The sequence below is a fragment of the Stegodyphus dumicola genome, chromosome 11, assembly GCF_044657685.1.
Source record: "Stegodyphus dumicola isolate Sdum_Otavi_A_Nest chromosome 11, ASM4465768v1".
NCBI classification, from domain to species: domain Eukaryota; kingdom Metazoa; phylum Arthropoda; class Arachnida; order Araneae; family Eresidae; genus Stegodyphus; species Stegodyphus dumicola.
Genome location: NC_140778.1, coordinates 46,860,383 through 46,886,422, shown reverse-complemented (window position 1 = coordinate 46,886,422; position 26,040 = coordinate 46,860,383).

Below are 26,040 nucleotides of genomic sequence, written 5' to 3'. Positions count from 1 at the left end.
TTCTTCAGGCTTTTCACATTCACAAAGATTTAGAAAGTTTAGTTAATGATTTGAAGTCCAATCCAGTCCTTCCTAATGCCTTTAAAATTCTACTGTCTTAATTCAATTATTTTTGCCGATAGATGGCGTTACCTCCTCGCACTTGGTACTACCAGAGGGTATAAAAATCCGTTCAGTGGTTGCTTTCCATTATTTGATGTTCAGATTTTGAGCGTAATGTGCATTTGCCCCTCGCTCCCTATTTTAACTTCGCTAATATTTCTTTATGCTTGATCAGACAGCCTGGCTCAGTAAAAGTAGGCGGCCAGTGCAACTCTGATTTAAAATCTAGTTATAACCACGTGCAGTGCTCATAAGCACCACGTGTTTCTGTGATTCCTATTTTCTTCTTTCTATGTATTTCTTTCTCCTGATGAGGAGGGACCTTTAGCTGCCCTCGAAATCGATTGAGTGTTTCATTATACCTACGCTAAATATAAGGTTGTTTTTTACGATTTTGATTGTCACATTAGCGTGTTTCTCTTCTAGTCTAGTTTGTGCTATCAACCGGCATTTTCGAGAATATTTTACTGTTTATTGTTTTACCACGTGCACCATTTTATTTACTTCTTTCCACGTGGCCATCATTTTTTCGGATTTGGTTTATGCTATCAACCGGCATTTTCGAGGTAATTCTATATTTTTTCGGTTTACCACGTGCACGATTTTGACTTTCGTTACTTCTTTCCACGTGGCTATTGGTTTTCAGTATTGGATGTTTCTCTCCTTTTGGAATGTTTTTGTCATTTGTTGATGAAAATTGTCTTCATTATTTATTGGTGTTTTTTTCATGTTATAAGTAATTACTTGTTTGGACTTTCGGAATTACATTTCTTTTGTTCACTTGTTTCTTGCTTGTGCCCTTTTCACAATATGTCCACTGACAGGAACCGATTTTGTAAGTTACGCCTTAAGCGTACGAAATTCTTGAATCATCTACAGTTTCTACTTAAATGCAAACATCAAAATTTCATTCCCAAATTTATACATGTGAAATGTAGCCTTAAAGCTTCCGTTCACGTTTCAAAAATTTTGCATAAATTCAAATTGGCACTTCTTCGTCACATTATAAGGGACACACGCAAACGTTTATCTAAAATTGAATTTGAATTATATTACCTCCATTTAAAAATTGCTAATTCCACTGAAAAGTTTTCCTCATTTGAACATACATCCTGGTCTAGAACCGATACCGTTTGTCAACGGCATAAAAATATGCTCATTTCTAAATTCCAAAAACTCACACACCAGTCGGATAGTCCCAATTATCTAGCTGATCTTCCCACTGTAAACGTTAACTCCATCGTTAATATCTCCAATAGGAATCTTTCGGAGGATCAGTTAAAAGTATTAAAATATAATTTCAACTTTTCAAAGACATCTAAACCTTCAATTCCTCAAATCATCGCCCCTACAGAGAAAGCCTTTGAATTCTCCAAAATTTCGGAAACGCAGAAGGATACAATCCGCCACCTAATTACTCATAACGTTAATTTTAACAATAAATCTTTGGGTTCTAATCTTAGCAAAAAGGAAAATGAGATCTTACGTGAAATTCATTCTGATACTAATATCATTATCTCTAAAGCTGATAAGGGCGGACAGATCGTTGTTATGGACAAACACACATATATTACTGGAGTCTCTAAATTGATAAATGAAGGCCCATATTGCTCGATCCCTAAAGATCCTTCAACTTCGGACCTCATGAAAGTAAAAAGTGCTATTAAATCTTCCCACATTCTGCCAACTCAGTTGAAGAAATCACTTATTCCGCCTATTACTAATTGCGCTAGACTTTATGCTCTTCCAAAAGTCCACAAAACCGGTATTCCTTTTCGACCAATTGTTTCCAACATAGGTACTGCTTCATATCCTTTGGCCAAATATTTAGTTTCCAGATTTTCTCCTCTACTTGATAACAATATTCACACTGTAAAAAATTCTGTTGAAGTCATTGATAAACTTAAAAATATTTCCCCACTTCGTTCCATTATGGTTTCATTTGATGTCAAATCATTGTTTACTAATGTTCCGGTCGAAGGAGCACTAAATTGTCTTGAAACTAGGCTTCGGGAATTTCACTTCACACATACTGAAATTAATGAGTTGGTTTCGCTTACTAAAGTTTCTCTAAGTCAAACCCACTTTGTTTTCCAAAATGCATATTTTCGTCAAGTTGAAGGATTGGCTATGGGTAATCCTCTCAGTCCGGTACTTGCTGACATTTATATGCACTATTTTGAGATGAAATTATTTGATAAATTATCTTTTCGTCTTTGGATTCGGTATGTTGACGACACTTTCGCACTTTTCGACGGTTATAAAGAGGATTTATCCGAGATTCTATCTATTATGAATTCAATTCATCCAGCCATCCAATTCACTCTTGAAATTGAATCCAACAATTCCCTCCCCTTCCTCGATATTCTTATAATCCGCAATGAAACCGATTTTAGCACCACTGTGTACCGTAAACCCTTTGCAGTTTGTTTACCACCCCATGCCAAGTCATGCCATCCTGTTAAGCAAAAAATGGCTTCTTTTTACTATTATGTTTTCCGCGCGCTAAAAGTTTGTTCCTCTGAATCTTTGCTTACCAATGAACTTAATTATTTGAGAGCAGTTGCGATTGACCGTGGATTTTCTCCCGTGATTATTGATAAAGCCGTCAAAATATTTTCAGATTCCCATCAAAGAAGACATTCTACTGTTAGAAATAATATCAATGACCTTGTCGTGCTTCCATTTTATCCTTCTGTTAGCTATAAAATTGCACGGATTCTCCAGAAATTCAATTTTCAAGTCGGTTTCTCCCCTATTAATAAAATTCACCCTTCGATTCTAAAAGATTGCGTTTCTGTCTTGAATTCTTGGGGAATTTATAGTATATCATGTCAGTGTGGTTTAAGATATATTGGCCAAACAAAAAGAGCGTTGAAGTTTCGTATCAAGGAACATGAATCTTATGTCAAAAAAGGGGAAATTAACAAGTCTTCAATAGCGTATCATAGCTGGACTTTTAACCATAATTTTGATTTTGGGTCTGCAAAAATCATCCAAAAGGCTTCTTCCATAGGCGAATTGGATTTTCTTCAGGCTTTTCACATTCACAAAGATTTAGAAAGTTTAGTTAATGATTTGAAGTCCAATCCAGTCCTTCCTAATGCCTTTAAAATTCTACTGTCTTAATTCAATTATTTTTGCCGATAGATGGCGTTACCTCCTCGCACTTGGTACTACCAGAGGGTATAAAAATCCGTTCAGTGGTTGCTTTCCATTATTTGATGTTCAGATTTTGAGCGTAATGTGCATTTGCCCCTCGCTCCCTATTTTAACTTCGCTAATATTTCTTTATGCTTGATCAGACAGCCTGGCTCAGTAAAAGTAGGCGGCCAGTGCAACTCTGATTAAAAATCTAGTTATAACCACGTGCAGTGCTCATAAGCACCACGTGTTTCTGTGATTCCTATTTTCTTCTTTCTATGTATTTCTTTCTCCTGATGAGGAGGGACCTTTAGCTGCCCTCGAAATCGATTGAGTGTTTCATTATACCTACGCTAAATATAAGGTTGTTTTTTACGATTTTGATTGTCACATTAGCGTGTTTCTCTTCTAGTCTAGTTTGTGCTATCAACCGGCATTTTCGAGAATATTTTACTGTTTATTGTTTTACCACGTGCACCATTTTATTTACTTCTTTCCACGTGGCCATCATTTTTTCGGATTTGGTTTATGCTATCAACCGGCATTTTCGAGGTAATTCTATATTTTTTCGGTTTACCACGTGCACGATTTTGACTTTCGTTACTTCTTTCCACGTGGCTATTGGTTTTCAGTATTGGATGTTTCTCTCCTTTTGGAATGTTTTTGTCATTTGTTGATGAAAATTGTCTTCATTATTTATTGGTGTTTTTTTCATGTTATAAGTAATTACTTGTTTGGACTTTCGGAATTACATTTCTTTTGTTCACTTGTTTCTTGCTTGTGCCCTTTTCACAATATGTCCACTGACAGGAACCGATTTTGTAAGTTACGCCTTAAGCGTACGAAATTCTTGAATCATCTACAGTTTCTACTTAAATGCAAACATCAAAATTTCATTCCCAAATTTATACATGTGAAATGTAGCCTTAAAGCTTCCGTTCACGTTTCAAAAATTTTGCATAAATTCAAATTGGCACTTCTTCGTCACATTATAAGGGACACACGCAAACGTTTATCTAAAATTGAATTTGAATTATATTACCTCCATTTAAAAATTGCTAATTCCACTGAAAAGTTTTCCTCATTTGAACATACATCCTGGTCTAGAACCGATACCGTTTGTCAACGGCATAAAAATATGCTCATTTCTAAATTCCAAAAACTCACACACCAGTCGGATAGTCCCAATTATCTAGCTGATCTTCCCACTGTAAACGTTAACTCCATCGTTAATATCTCCAATAGGAATCTTTCGGAGGATCAGTTAAAAGTATTAAAATATAATTTCAACTTTTCAAAGACATCTAAACCTTCAATTCCTCAAATCATCGCCCCTACAGAGAAAGCCTTTAAATTCTCCAAAATTTCGGAAACGCAGAAGGATACAATCCGCCACCTAATTACTCATAACGTTAATTTTAACAATAAATCTTTGAGTTCTAATCTTAGCAAAAAGGAAAATGAGATCTTACGTGAAATTCATTCTGATACTAATATCATTATCTCTAAAGCTGATAAGGGCGGACAGATCGTTGTTATGGACAAACACACATATATTACTGGAGTCTCTAAATTGATAAATGAAGGCCCATACTGCTCGATCCCTAAAGATCCTTCAACTTCGGACCTCATGAAAGTAAAAAGTGCTATTAAATCTTCCCACATTCTGCCAACTCAGTTGAAGAAATCACTTATTCCGCCTATTACTAATTGCGCTAGACTTTATGCTCTTCCAAAAGTCCACAAAACCGGTATTCCTTTTCGACCAATTGTTTCCAACATAGGTACTGCTTCATATCCTTTGGCCAAATATTTAGTTTCCAGATTTTCTCCTCTACTTGATAACAATATTCACACTGTAAAAAATTCTGTTGAAGTCATTGATAAACTTAAAAATATTTCCCCACTTCGTTCCATTATGGTTTCATTTGATGTCAAATCATTGTTTACTAATGTTCCGGTCGAAGGAGCACTAAATTGTCTTGAAACTAGGCTTCGGGAATTTCACTTCACACATACTGAAATTAATGAGTTGGTTTCGCTTACTAAAGTTTCTCTAAGTCAAACCCACTTTGTTTTCCAAAATGCATATTTTCGTCAAGTTGAAGGATTGGCTATGGGTAATCCTCTCAGTCCGGTACTTGCTGACATTTATATGCACTATTTTGAGATGAAATTATTTGATAAATTATCTTTTCGTCTTTGGATTCGGTATGTTGACGACACTTTCGCACTTTTCGACGGTTATAAAGAGGATTTATCCGAGATTCTATCTATTATGAATTCAATTCATCCAGCCATCCAATTCACTCTTGAAATTGAATCCAACAATTCCCTCCCCTTCCTCGATATTCTTATAATCCGCAATGAAACCGATTTTAGCACCACTGTGTACCGTAAACCCTTTGCAGTTTGTTTACCACCCCATGCCAAGTCATGCCATCCTGTTAAGCAAAAAATGGCTTCTTTTTACTATTATGTTTTCCGCGCGCTAAAAGTTTGTTCCTCTGAATCTTTGCTTACCAATGAACTTAATTATTTGAGAGCAGTTGCGATTGACCGTGGATTTTCTCCCGTGATTATTGATAAAGCCGTCAAAATATTTTCAGATTCCCATCAAAGAAGACATTCTACTGTTAGAAATAATATCAATGACCTTGTCGTGCTTCCATTTTATCCTTCTGTTAGCTATAAAATTGCACGGATTCTCCAGAAATTCAATTTTCAAGTCGGTTTCTCCCCTATTAATAAAATTCACCCTTCGATTCTAAAAGATTGCGTTTCTGTCTTGAATTCTTGGGGAATTTATAGTATATCATGTCAGTGTGGTTTAAGATATATTGGCCAAACAAAAAGAGCGTTGAAGTTTCGTATCAAGGAACATGAATCTTATGTCAAAAAAGGGGAAATTAACAAGTCTTCAATAGCGTATCATAGCTGGACTTTTAACCATAATTTTGATTTTGGGTCTGCAAAAATCATCCAAAAGGCTTCTTCCATAGGCGAATTGGATTTTCTTCAGGCTTTTCACATTCACAAAGATTTAGAAAGTTTAGTTAATGATTTGAAGTCCAATCCAGTCCTTCCTAATGCCTTTAAAATTCTACTGTCTTAATTCAATTATTTTTGCCGATAGATGGCGTTACCTCCTCGCACTTGGTACTACCAGAGGGTATAAAAATCCGTTCAGTGGTTGCTTTCCATTATTTGATGTTCAGATTTTGAGCGTAATGTGCATTTGCCCCTCGCTCCCTATTTTAACTTCGCTAATATTTCTTTATGCTTGATCAGACAGCCTGGCTCAGTAAAAGTAGGCGGCCAGTGCAACTCTGATTAAAAATCTAGTTATAACCACGTGCAGTGCTCATAAGCACCACGTGTTTCTGTGATTCCTATTTTCTTCTTTCTATGTATTTCTTTCTCCTGATGAGGAGGGACCTTTAGCTGCCCTCGAAATCGATTGAGTGTTTCATTATACCTACGCTAAATATAAGGTTGTTTTTTACGATTTTGATTGTCACATTAGCGTGTTTCTCTTCTAGTCTAGTTTGTGCTATCAACCGGCATTTTCGAGAATATTTTACTGTTTATTGTTTTACCACGTGCACCATTTTATTTACTTCTTTCCACGTGGCCATCATTTTTTCGGATTTGGTTTATGCTATCAACCGGCATTTTCGAGGTAATTCTATATTTTTTCGGTTTACCACGTGCACGATTTTGACTTTCGTTACTTCTTTCCACGTGGCTATTGGTTTTCAGTATTGGATGTTTCTCTCCTTTTGGAATGTTTTTGTCATTTGTTGATGAAAATTGTCTTCATTATTTATTGGTGTTTTTTTCATGTTATAAGTAATTACTTGTTTGGACTTTCGGAATTACATTTCTTTTGTTCACTTGTTTCTTGCTTGTGCCCTTTTCACAATATGTCCACTGACAGGAACCGATTTTGTAAGTTACGCCTTAAGCGTACGAAATTCTTGAATCATCTACAGTTTCTACTTAAATGCAAACATCAAAATTTCATTCCCAAATTTATACATGTGAAATGTAGCCTTAAAGCTTCCGTTCACGTTTCAAAAATTTTGCATAAATTCAAATTGGCACTTCTTCGTCACATTATAAGGGACACACGCAAACGTTTATCTAAAATTGAATTTGAATTATATTACCTCCATTTAAAAATTGCTAATTCCACTGAAAAGTTTTCCTCATTTGAACATACATCCTGGTCTAGAACCGATACCGTTTGTCAACGGCATAAAAATATGCTCATTTCTAAATTCCAAAAACTCACACACCAGTCGGATAGTCCCAATTATCTAGCTGATCTTCCCACTGTAAACGTTAACTCCATCGTTAATATCTCCAATAGGAATCTTTCGGAGGATCAGTTAAAAGTATTAAAATATAATTTCAACTTTTCAAAGACATCTAAACCTTCAATTCCTCAAATCATCGCCCCTACAGAGAAAGCCTTTAAATTCTCCAAAATTTCGGAAACGCAGAAGGATACAATCCGCCACCTAATTACTCATAACGTTAATTTTAACAATAAATCTTTGGGTTCTAATCTTAGCAAAAAGGAAAATGAGATCTTACGTGAAATTCATTCTGATACTAATATCATTATCTCTAAAGCTGATAAGGGCGGACAGATCGTTGTTATGGACAAACACACATATATTACTGGAGTCTCTAAATTGATAAATGAAGGCCCATACTGCTCGATCCCTAAAGATCCTTCAACTTCGGACCTCATGAAAGTAAAAAGTGCTATTAAATCTTCCCACATTCTGCCAACTCAGTTGAAGAAATCACTTATTCCGCCTATTACTAATTGCGCTAGACTTTATGCTCTTCCAAAAGTCCACAAAACCGGTATTCCTTTTCGACCAATTGTTTCCAACATAGGTACTGCTTCATATCCTTTGGCCAAATATTTAGTTTCCAGATTTTCTCCTCTACTTGATAACAATATTCACACTGTAAAAAATTCTGTTGAAGTCATTGATAAACTTAAAAATATTTCCCCACTTCGTTCCATTATGGTTTCATTTGATGTCAAATCATTGTTTACTAATGTTCCGGTCGAAGGAGCACTAAATTGTCTTGAAACTAGGCTTCGGGAATTTCACTTCACACATACTGAAATTAATGAGTTGGTTTCGCTTACTAAAGTTTCTCTAAGTCAAACCCACTTTGTTTTCCAAAATGCATATTTTCGTCAAGTTGAAGGATTGGCTATGGGTAATCCTCTCAGTCCGGTACTTGCTGACATTTATATGCACTATTTTGAGATGAAATTATTTGATAAATTATCTTTTCGTCTTTGGATTCGGTATGTTGACGACACTTTCGCACTTTTCGACGGTTATAAAGAGGATTTATCCGAGATTCTATCTATTATGAATTCAATTGATCCAGCCATCCAATTCACTCTTGAAATTCACTCTTGAAATTGAATCCAACAATTCCCTCCCCTTCCTCGATATTCTTATAATCCGCAATGAAACCGATTTTAGCACCACTGTGTACCGTAAACCCTTTGCAGTTTGTTTACCACCCCATGCCAAGTCATGCCATCCTGTTAAGCAAAAAATGGCTTCTTTTTACTATTATGTTTTCCGCGCGCTAAAAGTTTGTTCCTCTGAATCTTTGCTTACCAATGAACTTAATTATTTGAGAGCAGTTGCGATTGACCGTGGATTTTCTCCCGTGATTATTGATAAAGCCGTCAAAATATTTTCAGATTCCCATCAAAGAAGACATTCTACTGTTAGAAATAATATCAATGACCTTGTCGTGCTTCCATTTTATCCTTCTGTTAGCTATAAAATTGCACGGATTCTCCAGAAATTCAATTTTCAAGTCGGTTTCTCCCCTATTAATAAAATTCACCCTTCGATTCTAAAAGATTGCGTTTCTGTCTTGAATTCTTGGGGAATTTATAGTATATCATGTCAGTGTGGTTTAAGATATATTGGCCAAACAAAAAGAGCGTTGAAGTTTCGTATCAAGGAACATGAATCTTATGTCAAAAAAGGGGAAATTAACAAGTCTTCAATAGCGTATCATAGCTGGACTTTTAACCATAATTTTGATTTTGGGTCTGCAAAAATCATCCAAAAGGCTTCTTCCATAGGCGAATTGGATTTTCTTCAGGCTTTTCACATTCACAAAGATTTAGAAAGTTTAGTTAATGATTTGAAGTCCAATCCAGTCCTTCCTAATGCCTTTAAAATTCTACTGTCTTAATTCAATTATTTTTGCCGATAGATGGCGTTACCTCCTCGCACTTGGTACTACCAGAGGGTATAAAAATCCGTTCAGTGGTTGCTTTCCATTATTTGATGTTCAGATTTTGAGCGTAATGTGCATTTGCCCCTCGCTCCCTATTTTAACTTCGCTAATATTTCTTTATGCTTGATCAGACAGCCTGGCTCAGTAAAAGTAGGCGGCCAGTGCAACTCTGATTAAAAATCTAGTTATAACCACGTGCAGTGCTCATAAGCACCACGTGTTTCTGTGATTCCTATTTTCTTCTTTCTATGTATTTCTTTCTCCTGATGAGGAGGGACCTTTAGCTGCCCTCGAAATCGATTGAGTGTTTCATTATACCTACGCTAAATATAAGGTTGTTTTTTACGATTTTGATTGTCACATTAGCGTGTTTCTCTTCTAGTCTAGTTTGTGCTATCAACCGGCATTTTCGAGAATATTTTACTGTTTATTGTTTTACCACGTGCACCATTTTATTTACTTCTTTCCACGTGGCCATCATTTTTTCGGATTTGGTTTATGCTATCAACCGGCATTTTCGAGGTAATTCTATATTTTTTCGGTTTACCACGTGCACGATTTTGACTTTCGTTACTTCTTTCCACGTGGCTATTGGTTTTCAGTATTGGATGTTTCTCTCCTTTTGGAATGTTTTTGTCATTTGTTGATGAAAATTGTCTTCATTATTTATTGGTGTTTTTTTCATGTTATAAGTAATTACTTGTTTGGACTTTCGGAATTACATTTCTTTTGTTCACTTGTTTCTTGCTTGTGCCCTTTTCACAATATGTCCACTGACAGGAACCGATTTTGTAAGTTACGCCTTAAGCGTACGAAATTCTTGAATCATCTACAGTTTCTACTTAAATGCAAACATCAAAATTTCATTCCCAAATTTATACATGTGAAATGTAGCCTTAAAGCTTCCGTTCACGTTTCAAAAATTTTGCATAAATTCAAATTGGCACTTCTTCGTCACATTATAAGGGACACACGCAAACGTTTATCTAAAATTGAATTTGAATTATATTACCTCCATTTAAAAATTGCTAATTCCACTGAAAAGTTTTCCTCATTTGAACATACATCCTGGTCTAGAACCGATACCGTTTGTCAACGGCATAAAAATATGCTCATTTCTAAATTCCAAAAACTCACACACCAGTCGGATAGTCCCAATTATCTAGCTGATCTTCCCACTGTAAACGTTAACTCCATCGTTAATATCTCCAATAGGAATCTTTCGGAGGATCAGTTAAAAGTATTAAAATATAATTTCAACTTTTCAAAGACATCTAAACCTTCAATTCCTCAAATCATCGCCCCTACAGAGAAAGCCTTTAAATTCTCCAAAATTTCGGAAACGCAGAAGGATACAATCCGCCACCTAATTACTCATAACGTTAATTTTAACAATAAATCTTTGGGTTCTAATCTTAGCAAAAAGGAAAATGAGATCTTACGTGAAATTCATTCTGATACTAATATCATTATCTCTAAAGCTGATAAGGGCGGACAGATCGTTGTTATGGACAAACACACATATATTACTGGAGTCTCTAAATTGATAAATGAAGGCCCATACTGCTCGATCCCTAAAGATCCTTCAACTTCGGACCTCATGAAAGTAAAAAGTGCTATTAAATCTTCCCACATTCTGCCAACTCAGTTGAAGAAATCACTTATTCCGCCTATTACTAATTGCGCTAGACTTTATGCTCTTCCAAAAGTCCACAAAACCGGTATTCCTTTTCGACCAATTGTTTCCAACATAGGTACTGCTTCATATCCTTTGGCCAAATATTTAGTTTCCAGATTTTCTCCTCTACTTGATAACAATATTCACACTGTAAAAAATTCTGTTGAAGTCATTGATAAACTTAAAAATATTTCCCCACTTCGTTCCATTATGGTTTCATTTGATGTCAAATCATTGTTTACTAATGTTCCGGTCGAAGGAGCACTAAATTGTCTTGAAACTAGGCTTCGGGAATTTCACTTCACACATACTGAAATTAATGAGTTGGTTTCGCTTACTAAAGTTTCTCTAAGTCAAACCCACTTTGTTTTCCAAAATGCATATTTTCGTCAAGTTGAAGGATTGGCTATGGGTAATCCTCTCAGTCCGGTACTTGCTGACATTTATATGCACTATTTTGAGATGAAATTATTTGATAAATTATCTTTTCGTCTTTGGATTCGGTATGTTGACGACACTTTCGCACTTTTCGACGGTTATAAAGAGGATTTATCCGAGATTCTATCTATTATGAATTCAATTGATCCAGCCATCCAATTCACTCTTGAAATTCACTCTTGAAATTGAATCCAACAATTCCCTCCCCTTCCTCGATATTCTTATAATCCGCAATGAAACCGATTTTAGCACCACTGTGTACCGTAAACCCTTTGCAGTTTGTTTACCACCCCATGCCAAGTCATGCCATCCTGTTAAGCAAAAAATGGCTTCTTTTTACTATTATGTTTTCCGCGCGCTAAAAGTTTGTTCCTCTGAATCTTTGCTTACCAATGAACTTAATTATTTGAGAGCAGTTGCGATTGACCGTGGATTTTCTCCCGTGATTATTGATAAAGCCGTCAAAATATTTTCAGATTCCCATCAAAGAAGACATTCTACTGTTAGAAATAATATCAATGACCTTGTCGTGCTTCCATTTTATCCTTCTGTTAGCTATAAAATTGCACGGATTCTCCAGAAATTCAATTTTCAAGTCGGTTTCTCCCCTATTAATAAAATTCACCCTTCGATTCTAAAAGATTGCGTTTCTGTCTTGAATTCTTGGGGAATTTATAGTATATCATGTCAGTGTGGTTTAAGATATATTGGCCAAACAAAAAGAGCGTTGAAGTTTCGTATCAAGGAACATGAATCTTATGTCAAAAAAGGGGAAATTAACAAGTCTTCAATAGCGTATCATAGCTGGACTTTTAACCATAATTTTGATTTTGGGTCTGCAAAAATCATCCAAAAGGCTTCTTCCATAGGCGAATTGGATTTTCTTCAGGCTTTTCACATTCACAAAGATTTAGAAAGTTTAGTTAATGATTTGAAGTCCAATCCAGTCCTTCCTAATGCCTTTAAAATTCTACTGTCTTAATTCAATTATTTTTGCCGATAGATGGCGTTACCTCCTCGCACTTGGTACTACCAGAGGGTATAAAAATCCGTTCAGTGGTTGCTTTCCATTATTTGATGTTCAGATTTTGAGCGTAATGTGCATTTGCCCCTCGCTCCCTATTTTAACTTCGCTAATATTTCTTTATGCTTGATCAGACAGCCTGGCTCAGTAAAAGTAGGCGGCCAGTGCAACTCTGATTAAAAATCTAGTTATAACCACGTGCAGTGCTCATAAGCACCACGTGTTTCTGTGATTCCTATTTTCTTCTTTCTATGTATTTCTTTCTCCTGATGAGGAGGGACCTTTAGCTGCCCTCGAAATCGATTGAGTGTTTCATTATACCTACGCTAAATATAAGGTTGTTTTTTACGATTTTGATTGTCACATTAGCGTGTTTCTCTTCTAGTCTAGTTTGTGCTATCAACCGGCATTTTCGAGAATATTTTACTGTTTATTGTTTTACCACGTGCACCATTTTATTTACTTCTTTCCACGTGGCCATCATTTTTTCGGATTTGGTTTATGCTATCAACCGGCATTTTCGAGGTAATTCTATATTTTTTCGGTTTACCACGTGCACGATTTTGACTTTCGTTACTTCTTTCCACGTGGCTATTGGTTTTCAGTATTGGATGTTTCTCTCCTTTTGGAATGTTTTTGTCATTTGTTGATGAAAATTGTCTTCATTATTTATTGGTGTTTTTTTCATGTTATAAGTAATTACTTGTTTGGACTTTCGGAATTACATTTCTTTTGTTCACTTGTTTCTTGCTTGTGCCCTTTTCACAATATGTCCACTGACAGGAACCGATTTTGTAAGTTACGCCTTAAGCGTACGAAATTCTTGAATCATCTACAGTTTCTACTTAAATGCAAACATCAAAATTTCATTCCCAAATTTATACATGTGAAATGTAGCCTTAAAGCTTCCGTTCACGTTTCAAAAATTTTGCATAAATTCAAATTGGCACTTCTTCGTCACATTATAAGGGACACACGCAAACGTTTATCTAAAATTGAATTTGAATTATATTACCTCCATTTAAAAATTGCTAATTCCACTGAAAAGTTTTCCTCATTTGAACATACATCCTGGTCTAGAACCGATACCGTTTGTCAACGGCATAAAAATATGCTCATTTCTAAATTCCAAAAACTCACACACCAGTCGGATAGTCCCAATTATCTAGCTGATCTTCCCACTGTAAACGTTAACTCCATCGTTAATATCTCCAATAGGAATCTTTCGGAGGATCAGTTAAAAGTATTAAAATATAATTTCAACTTTTCAAAGACATCTAAACCTTCAATTCCTCAAATCATCGCCCCTACAGAGAAAGCCTTTAAATTCTCCAAAATTTCGGAAACGCAGAAGGATACAATCCGCCACCTAATTACTCATAACGTTAATTTTAACAATAAATCTTTGGGTTCTAATCTTAGCAAAAAGGAAAATGAGATCTTACGTGAAATTCATTCTGATACTAATATCATTATCTCTAAAGCTGATAAGGGCGGACAGATCGTTGTTATGGACAAACACACATATATTACTGGAGTCTCTAAATTGATAAATGAAGGCCCATACTGCTCGATCCCTAAAGATCCTTCAACTTCGGACCTCATGAAAGTAAAAAGTGCTATTAAATCTTCCCACATTCTGCCAACTCAGTTGAAGAAATCACTTATTCCGCCTATTACTAATTGCGCTAGACTTTATGCTCTTCCAAAAGTCCACAAAACCGGTATTCCTTTTCGACCAATTGTTTCCAACATAGGTACTGCTTCATATCCTTTGGCCAAATATTTAGTTTCCAGATTTTCTCCTCTACTTGATAACAATATTCACACTGTAAAAAATTCTGTTGAAGTCATTGATAAACTTAAAAATATTTCCCCACTTCGTTCCATTATGGTTTCATTTGATGTCAAATCATTGTTTACTAATGTTCCGGTCGAAGGAGCACTAAATTGTCTTGAAACTAGGCTTCGGGAATTTCACTTCACACATACTGAAATTAATGAGTTGGTTTCGCTTACTAAAGTTTCTCTAAGTCAAACCCACTTTGTTTTCCAAAATGCATATTTTCGTCAAGTTGAAGGATTGGCTATGGGTAATCCTCTCAGTCCGGTACTTGCTGACATTTATATGCACTATTTTGAGATGAAATTATTTGATAAATTATCTTTTCGTCTTTGGATTCGGTATGTTGACGACACTTTCGCACTTTTCGACGGTTATAAAGAGGATTTATCCGAGATTCTATCTATTATGAATTCAATTCATCCAGCCATCCAATTCACTCTTGAAATTCACTCTTGAAATTGAATCCAACAATTCCCTCCCCTTCCTCGATATTCTTATAATCCGCAATGAAACCGATTTTAGCACCACTGTGTACCGTAAACCCTTTGCAGTTTGTTTACCACCCCATGCCAAGTCATGCCATCCTGTTAAGCAAAAAATGGCTTCTTTTTACTATTATGTTTTCCGCGCGCTAAAAGTTTGTTCCTCTGAATCTTTGCTTACCAATGAACTTAATTATTTGAGAGCAGTTGCGATTGACCGTGGATTTTCTCCCGTGATTATTGATAAAGCCGTCAAAATATTTTCAGATTCCCATCAAAGAAGACATTCTACTGTTAGAAATAATATCAATGACCTTGTCGTGCTTCCATTTTATCCTTCTGTTAGCTATAAAATTGCACGGATTCTCCAGAAATTCAATTTTCAAGTCGGTTTCTCCCCTATTAATAAAATTCACCCTTCGATTCTAAAAGATTGCGTTTCTGTCTTGAATTCTTGGGGAATTTATAGTATATCATGTCAGTGTGGTTTAAGATATATTGGCCAAACAAAAAGAGCGTTGAAGTTTCGTATCAAGGAACATGAATCTTATGTCAAAAAAGGGGAAATTAACAAGTCTTCAATAGCGTATCATAGCTGGACTTTTAACCATAATTTTGATTTTGGGTCTGCAAAAATCATCCAAAAGGCTTCTTCCATAGGCGAATTGGATTTTCTTCAGGCTTTTCACATTCACAAAGATTTAGAAAGTTTAGTTAATGATTTGAAGTCCAATCCAGTCCTTCCTAATGCCTTTAAAATTCTACTGTCTTAATTCAATTATTTTTGCCGATAGATGGCGTTACCTCCTCGCACTTGGTACTACCAGAGGGTATAAAAATCCGTTCAGTGGTTGCTTTCCATTATTTGATGTTCAGATTTTGAGCGTAATGTGCATTTGCCCCTCGCTCCCTATTTTAACTTCGCTAATATTTCTTTATGCTTGATCAGACAGCCTGGCTCAGTAAAAGTAGGCGGCCAGTGCAACTCTGATTAAAAATCTAGTTATAACCACGTGCAGTGCTCATAAGCACCACGTGTTTCTGTGATTCCTATTTTCTTCTTTCTATGTATTTCTTTCTCCTGATGAGGAGGGACCTTTAGCTGCCCTCGAAATCGATTGAGTGTTTCATTATACCTACGCTAAATATAAGGTTGTTTTTTACGATTTTGATTGTCACATTAGCGTGTTTCTCTTCTAGTCTAGTTTGTGCTATCAACCGGCATTTTCGAGAATATTTTACTGTTTATTGTTTTACCACGTGCACCATTTTATTTACTTCTTTCCACGTGGCCATCATTTTTTCGGATTTGGTTTATGCTATCAACCGGCATTTTCGAGGTAATTCTATATTTTTTCGGTTTACCACGTGCACGATTTTGACTTTCGTTACTTCTTTCCACGTGGCTATTGGTTTTCAGTATTGGATGTTTCTCTCCTTTTGGAATGTTTTTGTCATTTGTTGATGAAAATTGTCTTCATTATTTATTGGTGTTTTTTTCATGTTATAAGTAATTACTTGTTTGGACTTTCGGAATTACATTTCTTTTGTTCACTTGTTTCTTGCTTGTGCCCTTTTCACAATATGTCCACTGACAGGAACCGATTTTGTAAGTTACGCCTTAAGCGTACGAAATTCTTGAATCATCTACAGTTTCTACTTAAATGCAAACATCAAAATTTCATTCCCAAATTTATACATGTGAAATGTAGCCTTAAAGCTTCCGTTCACGTTTCAAAAATTTTGCATAAATTCAAATTGGCACTTCTTCGTCACATTATAAGGGACACACGCAAACGTTTATCTAAAATTGAATTTGAATTATATTACCTCCATTTAAAAATTGCTAATTCCACTGAAAAGTTTTCCTCATTTGAACATACATCCTGGTCTAGAACCGATACCGTTTGTCAACGGCATAAAAATATGCTCATTTCTAAATTCCAAAAACTCACACACCAGTCGGATAGTCCCAATTATCTAGCTGATCTTCCCACTGTAAACGTTAACTCCATCGTTAATATCTCCAATAGGAATCTTTCGGAGGATCAGTTAAAAGTATTAAAATATAATTTCAACTTTTCAAAGACATCTAAACCTTCAATTCCTCAAATCATCGCCCCTACAGAGAAAGCCTTTAAATTCTCCAAAATTTCGGAAACGCAGAAGGATACAATCCGCCACCTAATTACTCATAACGTTAATTTTAACAATAAATCTTTGGGTTCTAATCTTAGCAAAAAGGAAAATGAGATCTTACGTGAAATTCATTCTGATACTAATATCATTATCTCTAAAGCTGATAAGGGCGGACAGATCGTTGTTATGGACAAACACACATATATTACTGGAGTCTCTAAATTGATAAATGAAGGCCCATACTGCTCGATCCCTAAAGATCCTTCAACTTCGGACCTCATGAAAGTAAAAAGTGCTATTAAATCTTCCCACATTCTGCCAACTCAGTTGAAGAAATCACTTATTCCGCCTATTACTAATTGCGCTAGACTTTATGCTCTTCCAAAAGTCCACAAAACCGGTATTCCTTTTCGACCAATTGTTTCCAACATAGGTACTGCTTCATATCCTTTGGCCAAATATTTAGTTTCCAGATTTTCTCCTCTACTTGATAACAATATTCACACTGTAAAAAATTCTGTTGAAGTCATTGATAAACTTAAAAATATTTCCCCACTTCGTTCCATTATGGTTTCATTTGATGTCAAATCATTGTTTACTAATGTTCCGGTCGAAGGAGCACTAAATTGTCTTGAAACTAGGCTTCGGGAATTTCACTTCACACATACTGAAATTAATGAGTTGGTTTCGCTTACTAAAGTTTCTCTAAGTCAAACCCACTTTGTTTTCCAAAATGCATATTTTCGTCAAGTTGAAGGATTGGCTATGGGTAATCCTCTCAGTCCGGTACTTGCTGACATTTATATGCACTATTTTGAGATGAAATTATTTGATAAATTATCTTTTCGTCTTTGGATTCGGTATGTTGACGACACTTTCGCACTTTTCGACGGTTATAAAGAGGATTTATCCGAGATTCTATCTATTATGAATTCAATTCATCCAGCCATCCAATTCACTCTTGAAATTGAATCCAACAATTCCCTCCCCTTCCTCGATATTCTTATAATCCGCAATGAAACCGATTTTAGCACCACTGTGTACCGTAAACCCTTTGCAGTTTGTTTACCACCCCATGCCAAGTCATGCCATCCTGTTAAGCAAAAAATGGCTTCTTTTTACTATTATGTTTTCCGCGCGCTAAAAGTTTGTTCCTCTGAATCTTTGCTTACCAATGAACTTAATTATTTGAGAGCAGTTGCGATTGACCGTGGATTTTCTCCCGTGATTATTGATAAAGCCGTCAAAATATTTTCAGATTCCCATCAAAGAAGACATTCTACTGTTAGAAATAATATCAATGACCTTGTCGTGCTTCCATTTTATCCTTCTGTTAGCTATAAAATTGCACGGATTCTCCAGAAATTCAATTTTCAAGTCGGTTTCTCCCCTATTAATAAAATTCACCCTTCGATTCTAAAAGATTGCGTTTCTGTCTTGAATTCTTGGGGAATTTATAGTATATCATGTCAGTGTGGTTTAAGATATATTGGCCAAACAAAAAGAGCGTTGAAGTTTCGTATCAAGGAACATGAATCTTATGTCAAAAAAGGGGAAATTAACAAGTCTTCAATAGCGTATCATAGCTGGACTTTTAACCATAATTTTGATTTTGGGTCTGCAAAAATCATCCAAAAGGCTTCTTCCATAGGCGAATTGGATTTTCTTCAGGCTTTTCACATTCACAAAGATTTAGAAAGTTTAGTTAATGATTTGAAGTCCAATCCAGTCCTTCCTAATGCCTTTAAAATTCTACTGTCTTAATTCAATTATTTTTGCCGATAGATGGCGTTACCTCCTCGCACTTGGTACTACCAGAGGGTATAAAAATCCGTTCAGTGGTTGCTTTCCATTATTTGATGTTCAGATTTTGAGCGTAATGTGCATTTGCCCCTCGCTCCCTATTTTAACTTCGCTAATATTTCTTTATGCTTGATCAGACAGCCTGGCTCAGTAAAAGTAGGCGGCCAGTGCAACTCTGATTAAAAATCTAGTTATAACCACGTGCAGTGCTCATAAGCACCACGTGTTTCTGTGATTCCTATTTTCTTCTTTCTATGTATTTCTTTCTCCTGATGAGGAGGGACCTTTAGCTGCCCTCGAAATCGATTGAGTGTTTCATTATACCTACGCTAAATATAAGGTTGTTTTTTACGATTTTGATTGTCACATTAGCGTGTTTCTCTTCTAGTCTAGTTTGTGCTATCAACCGGCATTTTCGAGAATATTTTACTGTTTATTGTTTTACCACGTGCACCATTTTATTTACTTCTTTCCACGTGGCCATCATTTTTTCGGATTTGGTTTATGCTATCAACCGGCATTTTCGAGGTAATTCTATATTTTTTCGGTTTACCACGTGCACGATTTTGACTTTCGTTACTTCTTTCCACGTGGCTATTGGTTTTCAGTATTGGATGTTTCTCTCCTTTTGGAATGTTTTTGTCATTTGTTGATGAAAATTGTCTTCATTATTTATTGGTGTTTTTTTCATGTTATAAGTAATTACTTGTTTGGACTTTCGGAATTACATTTCTTTTGTTCACTTGTTTCTTGCTTGTGCCCTTTTCACAATATGTCCACTGACAGGAACCGATTTTGTAAGTTACGCCTTAAGCGTACGAAATTCTTGAATCATCTACAGTTTCTACTTAAATGCAAACATCAAAATTTCATTCCCAAATTTATACATGTGAAATGTAGCCTTAAAGCTTCCGTTCACGTTTCAAAAATTTTGCATAAATTCAAATTGGCACTTCTTCGTCACATTATAAGGGACACACGCAAACGTTTATCTAAAATTGAATTTGAATTATATTACCTCCATTTAAAAATTGCTAATTCCACTGAAAAGTTTTCCTCATTTGAACATACATCCTGGTCTAGAACCGATACCGTTTGTCAACGGCATAAAAATATGCTCATTTCTAAATTCCAAAAACTCACACACCAGTCGGATAGTCCCAATTATCTAGCTGATCTTCCCACTGTAAACGTTAACTCCATCGTTAATATCTCCAATAGGAATCTTTCGGAGGATCAGTTAAAAGTATTAAAATATAATTTCAACTTTTCAAAGACATCTAAACCTTCAATTCCTCAAATCATCGCCCCTACAGAGAAAGCCTTTAAATTCTCCAAAATTTCGGAAACGCAGAAGGATACAATCCGCCACCTAATTACTCATAACGTTAATTTTAACAATAAATCTTTGGGTTCTAATCTTAGCAAAAAGGAAAATGAGATCTTACGTGAAATTCATTCTGATACTAATATCATTATCTCTAAAGCTGATAAGGGCGGACAGATCGTTGTTATGGACAAACACACATATATTACTGGAGTCTCTAAATTGATAAATGAAGGCCCATACTGCTCGATCCCTAAAGATCCTTCAACTTCGGACCTCATGAAAGTAAAAAGTGCTATTAAATCTTCCCACATTCTGCCAACTCAGTTGAAGAAATCACTTATTCCGCCTATTACTAATTGCGCTAGACTTTATGCTCTTCCAAAAGTCCACAAAACCGGTATTCCTTTTCGACCAATTGTTTCCAACATAGGTACTGCTTCATATCCTTTGGCCAAATATTTAGTTTCCAGATTTTCTCCTCTACTTGATAACAATATTCACACTGTAAAAAATTCTGTTGAAGTCATTGATAAACTTAAAAATATTTCCCCACTTCGTTCCATTATGGTTTCATTTGATGTCAAATCATTGTTTACTAATGTTCCGGTCGAAGGAGCACTAAATTGTCTTGAAACTAGGCTTCGGGAATTTCACTTCACACATACTGAAATTAATGAGTTGGTTTCGCTTACTAAAGTTTCTCTAAGTCAAACCCACTTTGTTTTCCAAAATGCATATTTTCGTCAAGTTGAAGGATTGGCTATGGGTAATCCTCTCAGTCCGGTACTTGCTGACATTTATATGCACTATTTTGAGATGAAATTATTTGATAAATTATCTTTTCGTCTTTGGATTCGGTATGTTGACGACACTTTCGCACTTTTCGACGGTTATAAAGAGGATTTATCCGAGATTCTATCTATTATGAATTCAATTCATCCAGCCATCCAATTCACTCTTGAAATTCACTCTTGAAATTGAATCCAACAATTCCCTCCCCTTCCTCGATATTCTTATAATCCGCAATGAAACCGATTTTAGCACCACTGTGTACCGTAAACCCTTTGCAGTTTGTTTACCACCCCATGCCAAGTCATGCCATCCTGTTAAGCAAAAAATGGCTTCTTTTTACTATTATGTTTTCCGCGCGCTAAAAGTTTGTTCCTCTGAATCTTTGCTTACCAATGAACTTAATTATTTGAGAGCAGTTGCGATTGACCGTGGATTTTCTCCCGTGATTATTGATAAAGCCGTCAAAATATTTTCAGATTCCCATCAAAGAAGACATTCTACTGTTAGAAATAATATCAATGACCTTGTCGTGCTTCCATTTTATCCTTCTGTTAGCTATAAAATTGCACGGATTCTCCAGAAATTCAATTTTCAAGTCGGTTTCTCCCCTATTAATAAAATTCACCCTTCGATTCTAAAAGATTGCGTTTCTGTCTTGAATTCTTGGGGAATTTATAGTATATCATGTCAGTGTGGTTTAAGATATATTGGCCAAACAAAAAGAGCGTTGAAGTTTCGTATCAAGGAACATGAATCTTATGTCAAAAAAGGGGAAATTAACAAGTCTTCAATAGCGTATCATAGCTGGACTTTTAACCATAATTTTGATTTTGGGTCTGCAAAAATCATCCAAAAGGCTTCTTCCATAGGCGAATTGGATTTTCTTCAGGCTTTTCACATTCACAAAGATTTAGAAAGTTTAGTTAATGATTTGAAGTCCAATCCAGTCCTTCCTAATGCCTTTAAAATTCTACTGTCTTAATTCAATTATTTTTGCCGATAGATGGCGTTACCTCCTCGCACTTGGTACTACCAGAGGGTATAAAAATCCGTTCAGTGGTTGCTTTCCATTATTTGATGTTCAGATTTTGAGCGTAATGTGCATTTGCCCCTCGCTCCCTATTTTAACTTCGCTAATATTTCTTTATGCTTGATCAGACAGCCTGGCTCAGTAAAAGTAGGCGGCCAGTGCAACTCTGATTAAAAATCTAGTTATAACCACGTGCAGTGCTCATAAGCACCACGTGTTTCTGTGATTCCTATTTTCTTCTTTCTATGTATTTCTTTCTCCTGATGAGGAGGGACCTTTAGCTGCCCTCGAAATCGATTGAGTGTTTCATTATACCTACGCTAAATATAAGGTTGTTTTTTACGATTTTGATTGTCACATTAGCGTGTTTCTCTTCTAGTCTAGTTTGTGCTATCAACCGGCATTTTCGAGAATATTTTACTGTTTATTGTTTTACCACGTGCACCATTTTATTTACTTCTTTCCACGTGGCCATCATTTTTTCGGATTTGGTTTATGCTATCAACCGGCATTTTCGAGGTAATTCTATATTTTTTCGGTTTACCACGTGCACGATTTTGACTTTCGTTACTTCTTTCCACGTGGCTATTGGTTTTCAGTATTGGATGTTTCTCTCCTTTTGGAATGTTTTTGTCATTTGTTGATGAAAATTGTCTTCATTATTTATTGGTGTTTTTTTCATGTTATAAGTAATTACTTGTTTGGACTTTCGGAATTACATTTCTTTTGTTCACTTGTTTCTTGCTTGTGCCCTTTTCACAATATGTCCACTGACAGGAACCGATTTTGTAAGTTACGCCTTAAGCGTACGAAATTCTTGAATCATCTACAGTTTCTACTTAAATGCAAACATCAAAATTTCATTCCCAAATTTATACATGTGAAATGTAGCCTTAAAGCTTCCGTTCACGTTTCAAAAATTTTGCATAAATTCAAATTGGCACTTCTTCGTCACATTATAAGGGACACACGCAAACGTTTATCTAAAATTGAATTTGAATTATATTACCTCCATTTAAAAATTGCTAATTCCACTGAAAAGTTTTCCTCATTTGAACATACATCCTGGTCTAGAACCGATACCGTTTGTCAACGGCATAAAAATATGCTCATTTCTAAATTCCAAAAACTCACACACCAGTCGGATAGTCCCAATTATCTAGCTGATCTTCCCACTGTAAACGTTAACTCCATCGTTAATATCTCCAATAGGAATCTTTCGGAGGATCAGTTAAAAGTATTAAAATATAATTTCAACTTTTCAAAGACATCTAAACCTTCAATTCCTCAAATCATCGCCCCTACAGAGAAAGCCTTTAAATTCTCCAAAATTTCGGAAACGCAGAAGGATACAATCCGCCACCTAATTACTCATAACGTTAATTTTAACAATAAATCTTTGGGTTCTAATCTTAGCAAAAAGGAAAATGAGATCTTACGTGAAATTCATTCTGATACTAATATCATTATCTCTAAAGCTGATAAGGGCGGACAGATCGTTGTTATGGACAAACACACATATATTACTGGAGTCTCTAAATTGATAAATGAAGGCCCATACTGCTCGATCCCTAAAGATCCTTCAACTTCGGACCTCATGAAAGTAAAAAGTGCTATTAAATCTTCCCACATTCTGCCAACTCAGTTGAAGAAATCACTTATTCCGCCTATTACTAATTGCGCTAGACTTTATGCTCTTCCAAAAGTCCACAAAACCGGTATTCCTTTTCGACCAATTGTTTCCAACATAGGTACTGCTTCATATCCTTTGGCCAAATATTTAGTTTCCAGATTTTCTCCTCTACTTGATAACAATATTCACACTGTAAAAAATTCTGTTGAAGTCATTGATAAACTTAAAAATATTTCCCCACTTCGTTCCATTATGGTTTCATTTGATGTCAAATCATTGTTTACTAATGTTCCGGTCGAAGGAGCACTAAATTGTCTTGAAACTAGGCTTCGGGAATTTCACTTCACACATACTGAAATTAATGAGTTGGTTTCGCTTACTAAAGTTTCTCTAAGTCAAACCCACTTTGTTTTCCAAAATGCATATTTTCGTCAAGTTGAAGGATTGGCTATGGGTAATCCTCTCAGTCCGGTACTTGCTGACATTTATATGCACTATTTTGAGATGAAATTATTTGATAAATTATCTTTTCGTCTTTGGATTCGGTATGTTGACGACACTTTCGCACTTTTCGACGGTTATAAAGAGGATTTATCCGAGATTCTATCTATTATGAATTCAATTCATCCAGCCATCCAATTCACTCTTGAAATTGAATCCAACAATTCCCTCCCCTTCCTCGATATTCTTATAATCCGCAATGAAACCGATTTTAGCACCACTGTGTACCGTAAACCCTTTGCAGTTTGTTTACCACCCCATGCCAAGTCATGCCATCCTGTTAAGCAAAAAATGGCTTCTTTTTACTATTATGTTTTCCGCGCGCTAAAAGTTTGTTCCTCTGAATCTTTGCTTACCAATGAACTTAATTATTTGAGAGCAGTTGCGATTGACCGTGGATTTTCTCCCGTGATTATTGATAAAGCCGTCAAAATATTTTCAGATTCCCATCAAAGAAGACATTCTACTGTTAGAAATAATATCAATGACCTTGTCGTGCTTCCATTTTATCCTTCTGTTAGCTATAAAATTGCACGGATTCTCCAGAAATTCAATTTTCAAGTCGGTTTCTCCCCTATTAATAAAATTCACCCTTCGATTCTAAAAGATTGCGTTTCTGTCTTGAATTCTTGGGGAATTTATAGTATATCATGTCAGTGTGGTTTAAGATATATTGGCCAAACAAAAAGAGCGTTGAAGTTTCGTATCAAGGAACATGAATCTTATGTCAAAAAAGGGGAAATTAACAAGTCTTCAATAGCGTATCATAGCTGGACTTTTAACCATAATTTTGATTTTGGGTCTGCAAAAATCATCCAAAAGGCTTCTTCCATAGGCGAATTGGATTTTCTTCAGGCTTTTCACATTCACAAAGATTTAGAAAGTTTAGTTAATGATTTGAAGTCCAATCCAGTCCTTCCTAATGCCTTTAAAATTCTACTGTCTTAATTCAATTATTTTTGCCGATAGATGGCGTTACCTCCTCGCACTTGGTACTACCAGAGGGTATAAAAATCCGTTCAGTGGTTGCTTTCCATTATTTGATGTTCAGATTTTGAGCGTAATGTGCATTTGCCCCTCGCTCCCTATTTTAACTTCGCTAATATTTCTTTATGCTTGATCAGACAGCCTGGCTCAGTAAAAGTAGGCGGCCAGTGCAACTCTGATTAAAAATCTAGTTATAACCACGTGCAGTGCTCATAAGCACCACGTGTTTCTGTGATTCCTATTTTCTTCTTTCTATGTATTTCTTTCTCCTGATGAGGAGGGACCTTTAGCTGCCCTCGAAATCGATTGAGTGTTTCATTATACCTACGCTAAATATAAGGTTGTTTTTTACGATTTTGATTGTCACATTAGCGTGTTTCTCTTCTAGTCTAGTTTGTGCTATCAACCGGCATTTTCGAGAATATTTTACTGTTTATTGTTTTACCACGTGCACCATTTTATTTACTTCTTTCCACGTGGCCATCATTTTTTCGGATTTGGTTTATGCTATCAACCGGCATTTTCGAGGTAATTCTATATTTTTTCGGTTTACCACGTGCACGATTTTGACTTTCGTTACTTCTTTCCACGTGGCTATTGGTTTTCAGTATTGGATGTTTCTCTCCTTTTGGAATGTTTTTGTCATTTGTTGATGAAAATTGTCTTCATTATTTATTGGTGTTTTTTTCATGTTATAAGTAATTACTTGTTTGGACTTTCGGAATTACATTTCTTTTGTTCACTTGTTTCTTGCTTGTGCCCTTTTCACAATATGTCCACTGACAGGAACCGATTTTGTAAGTTACGC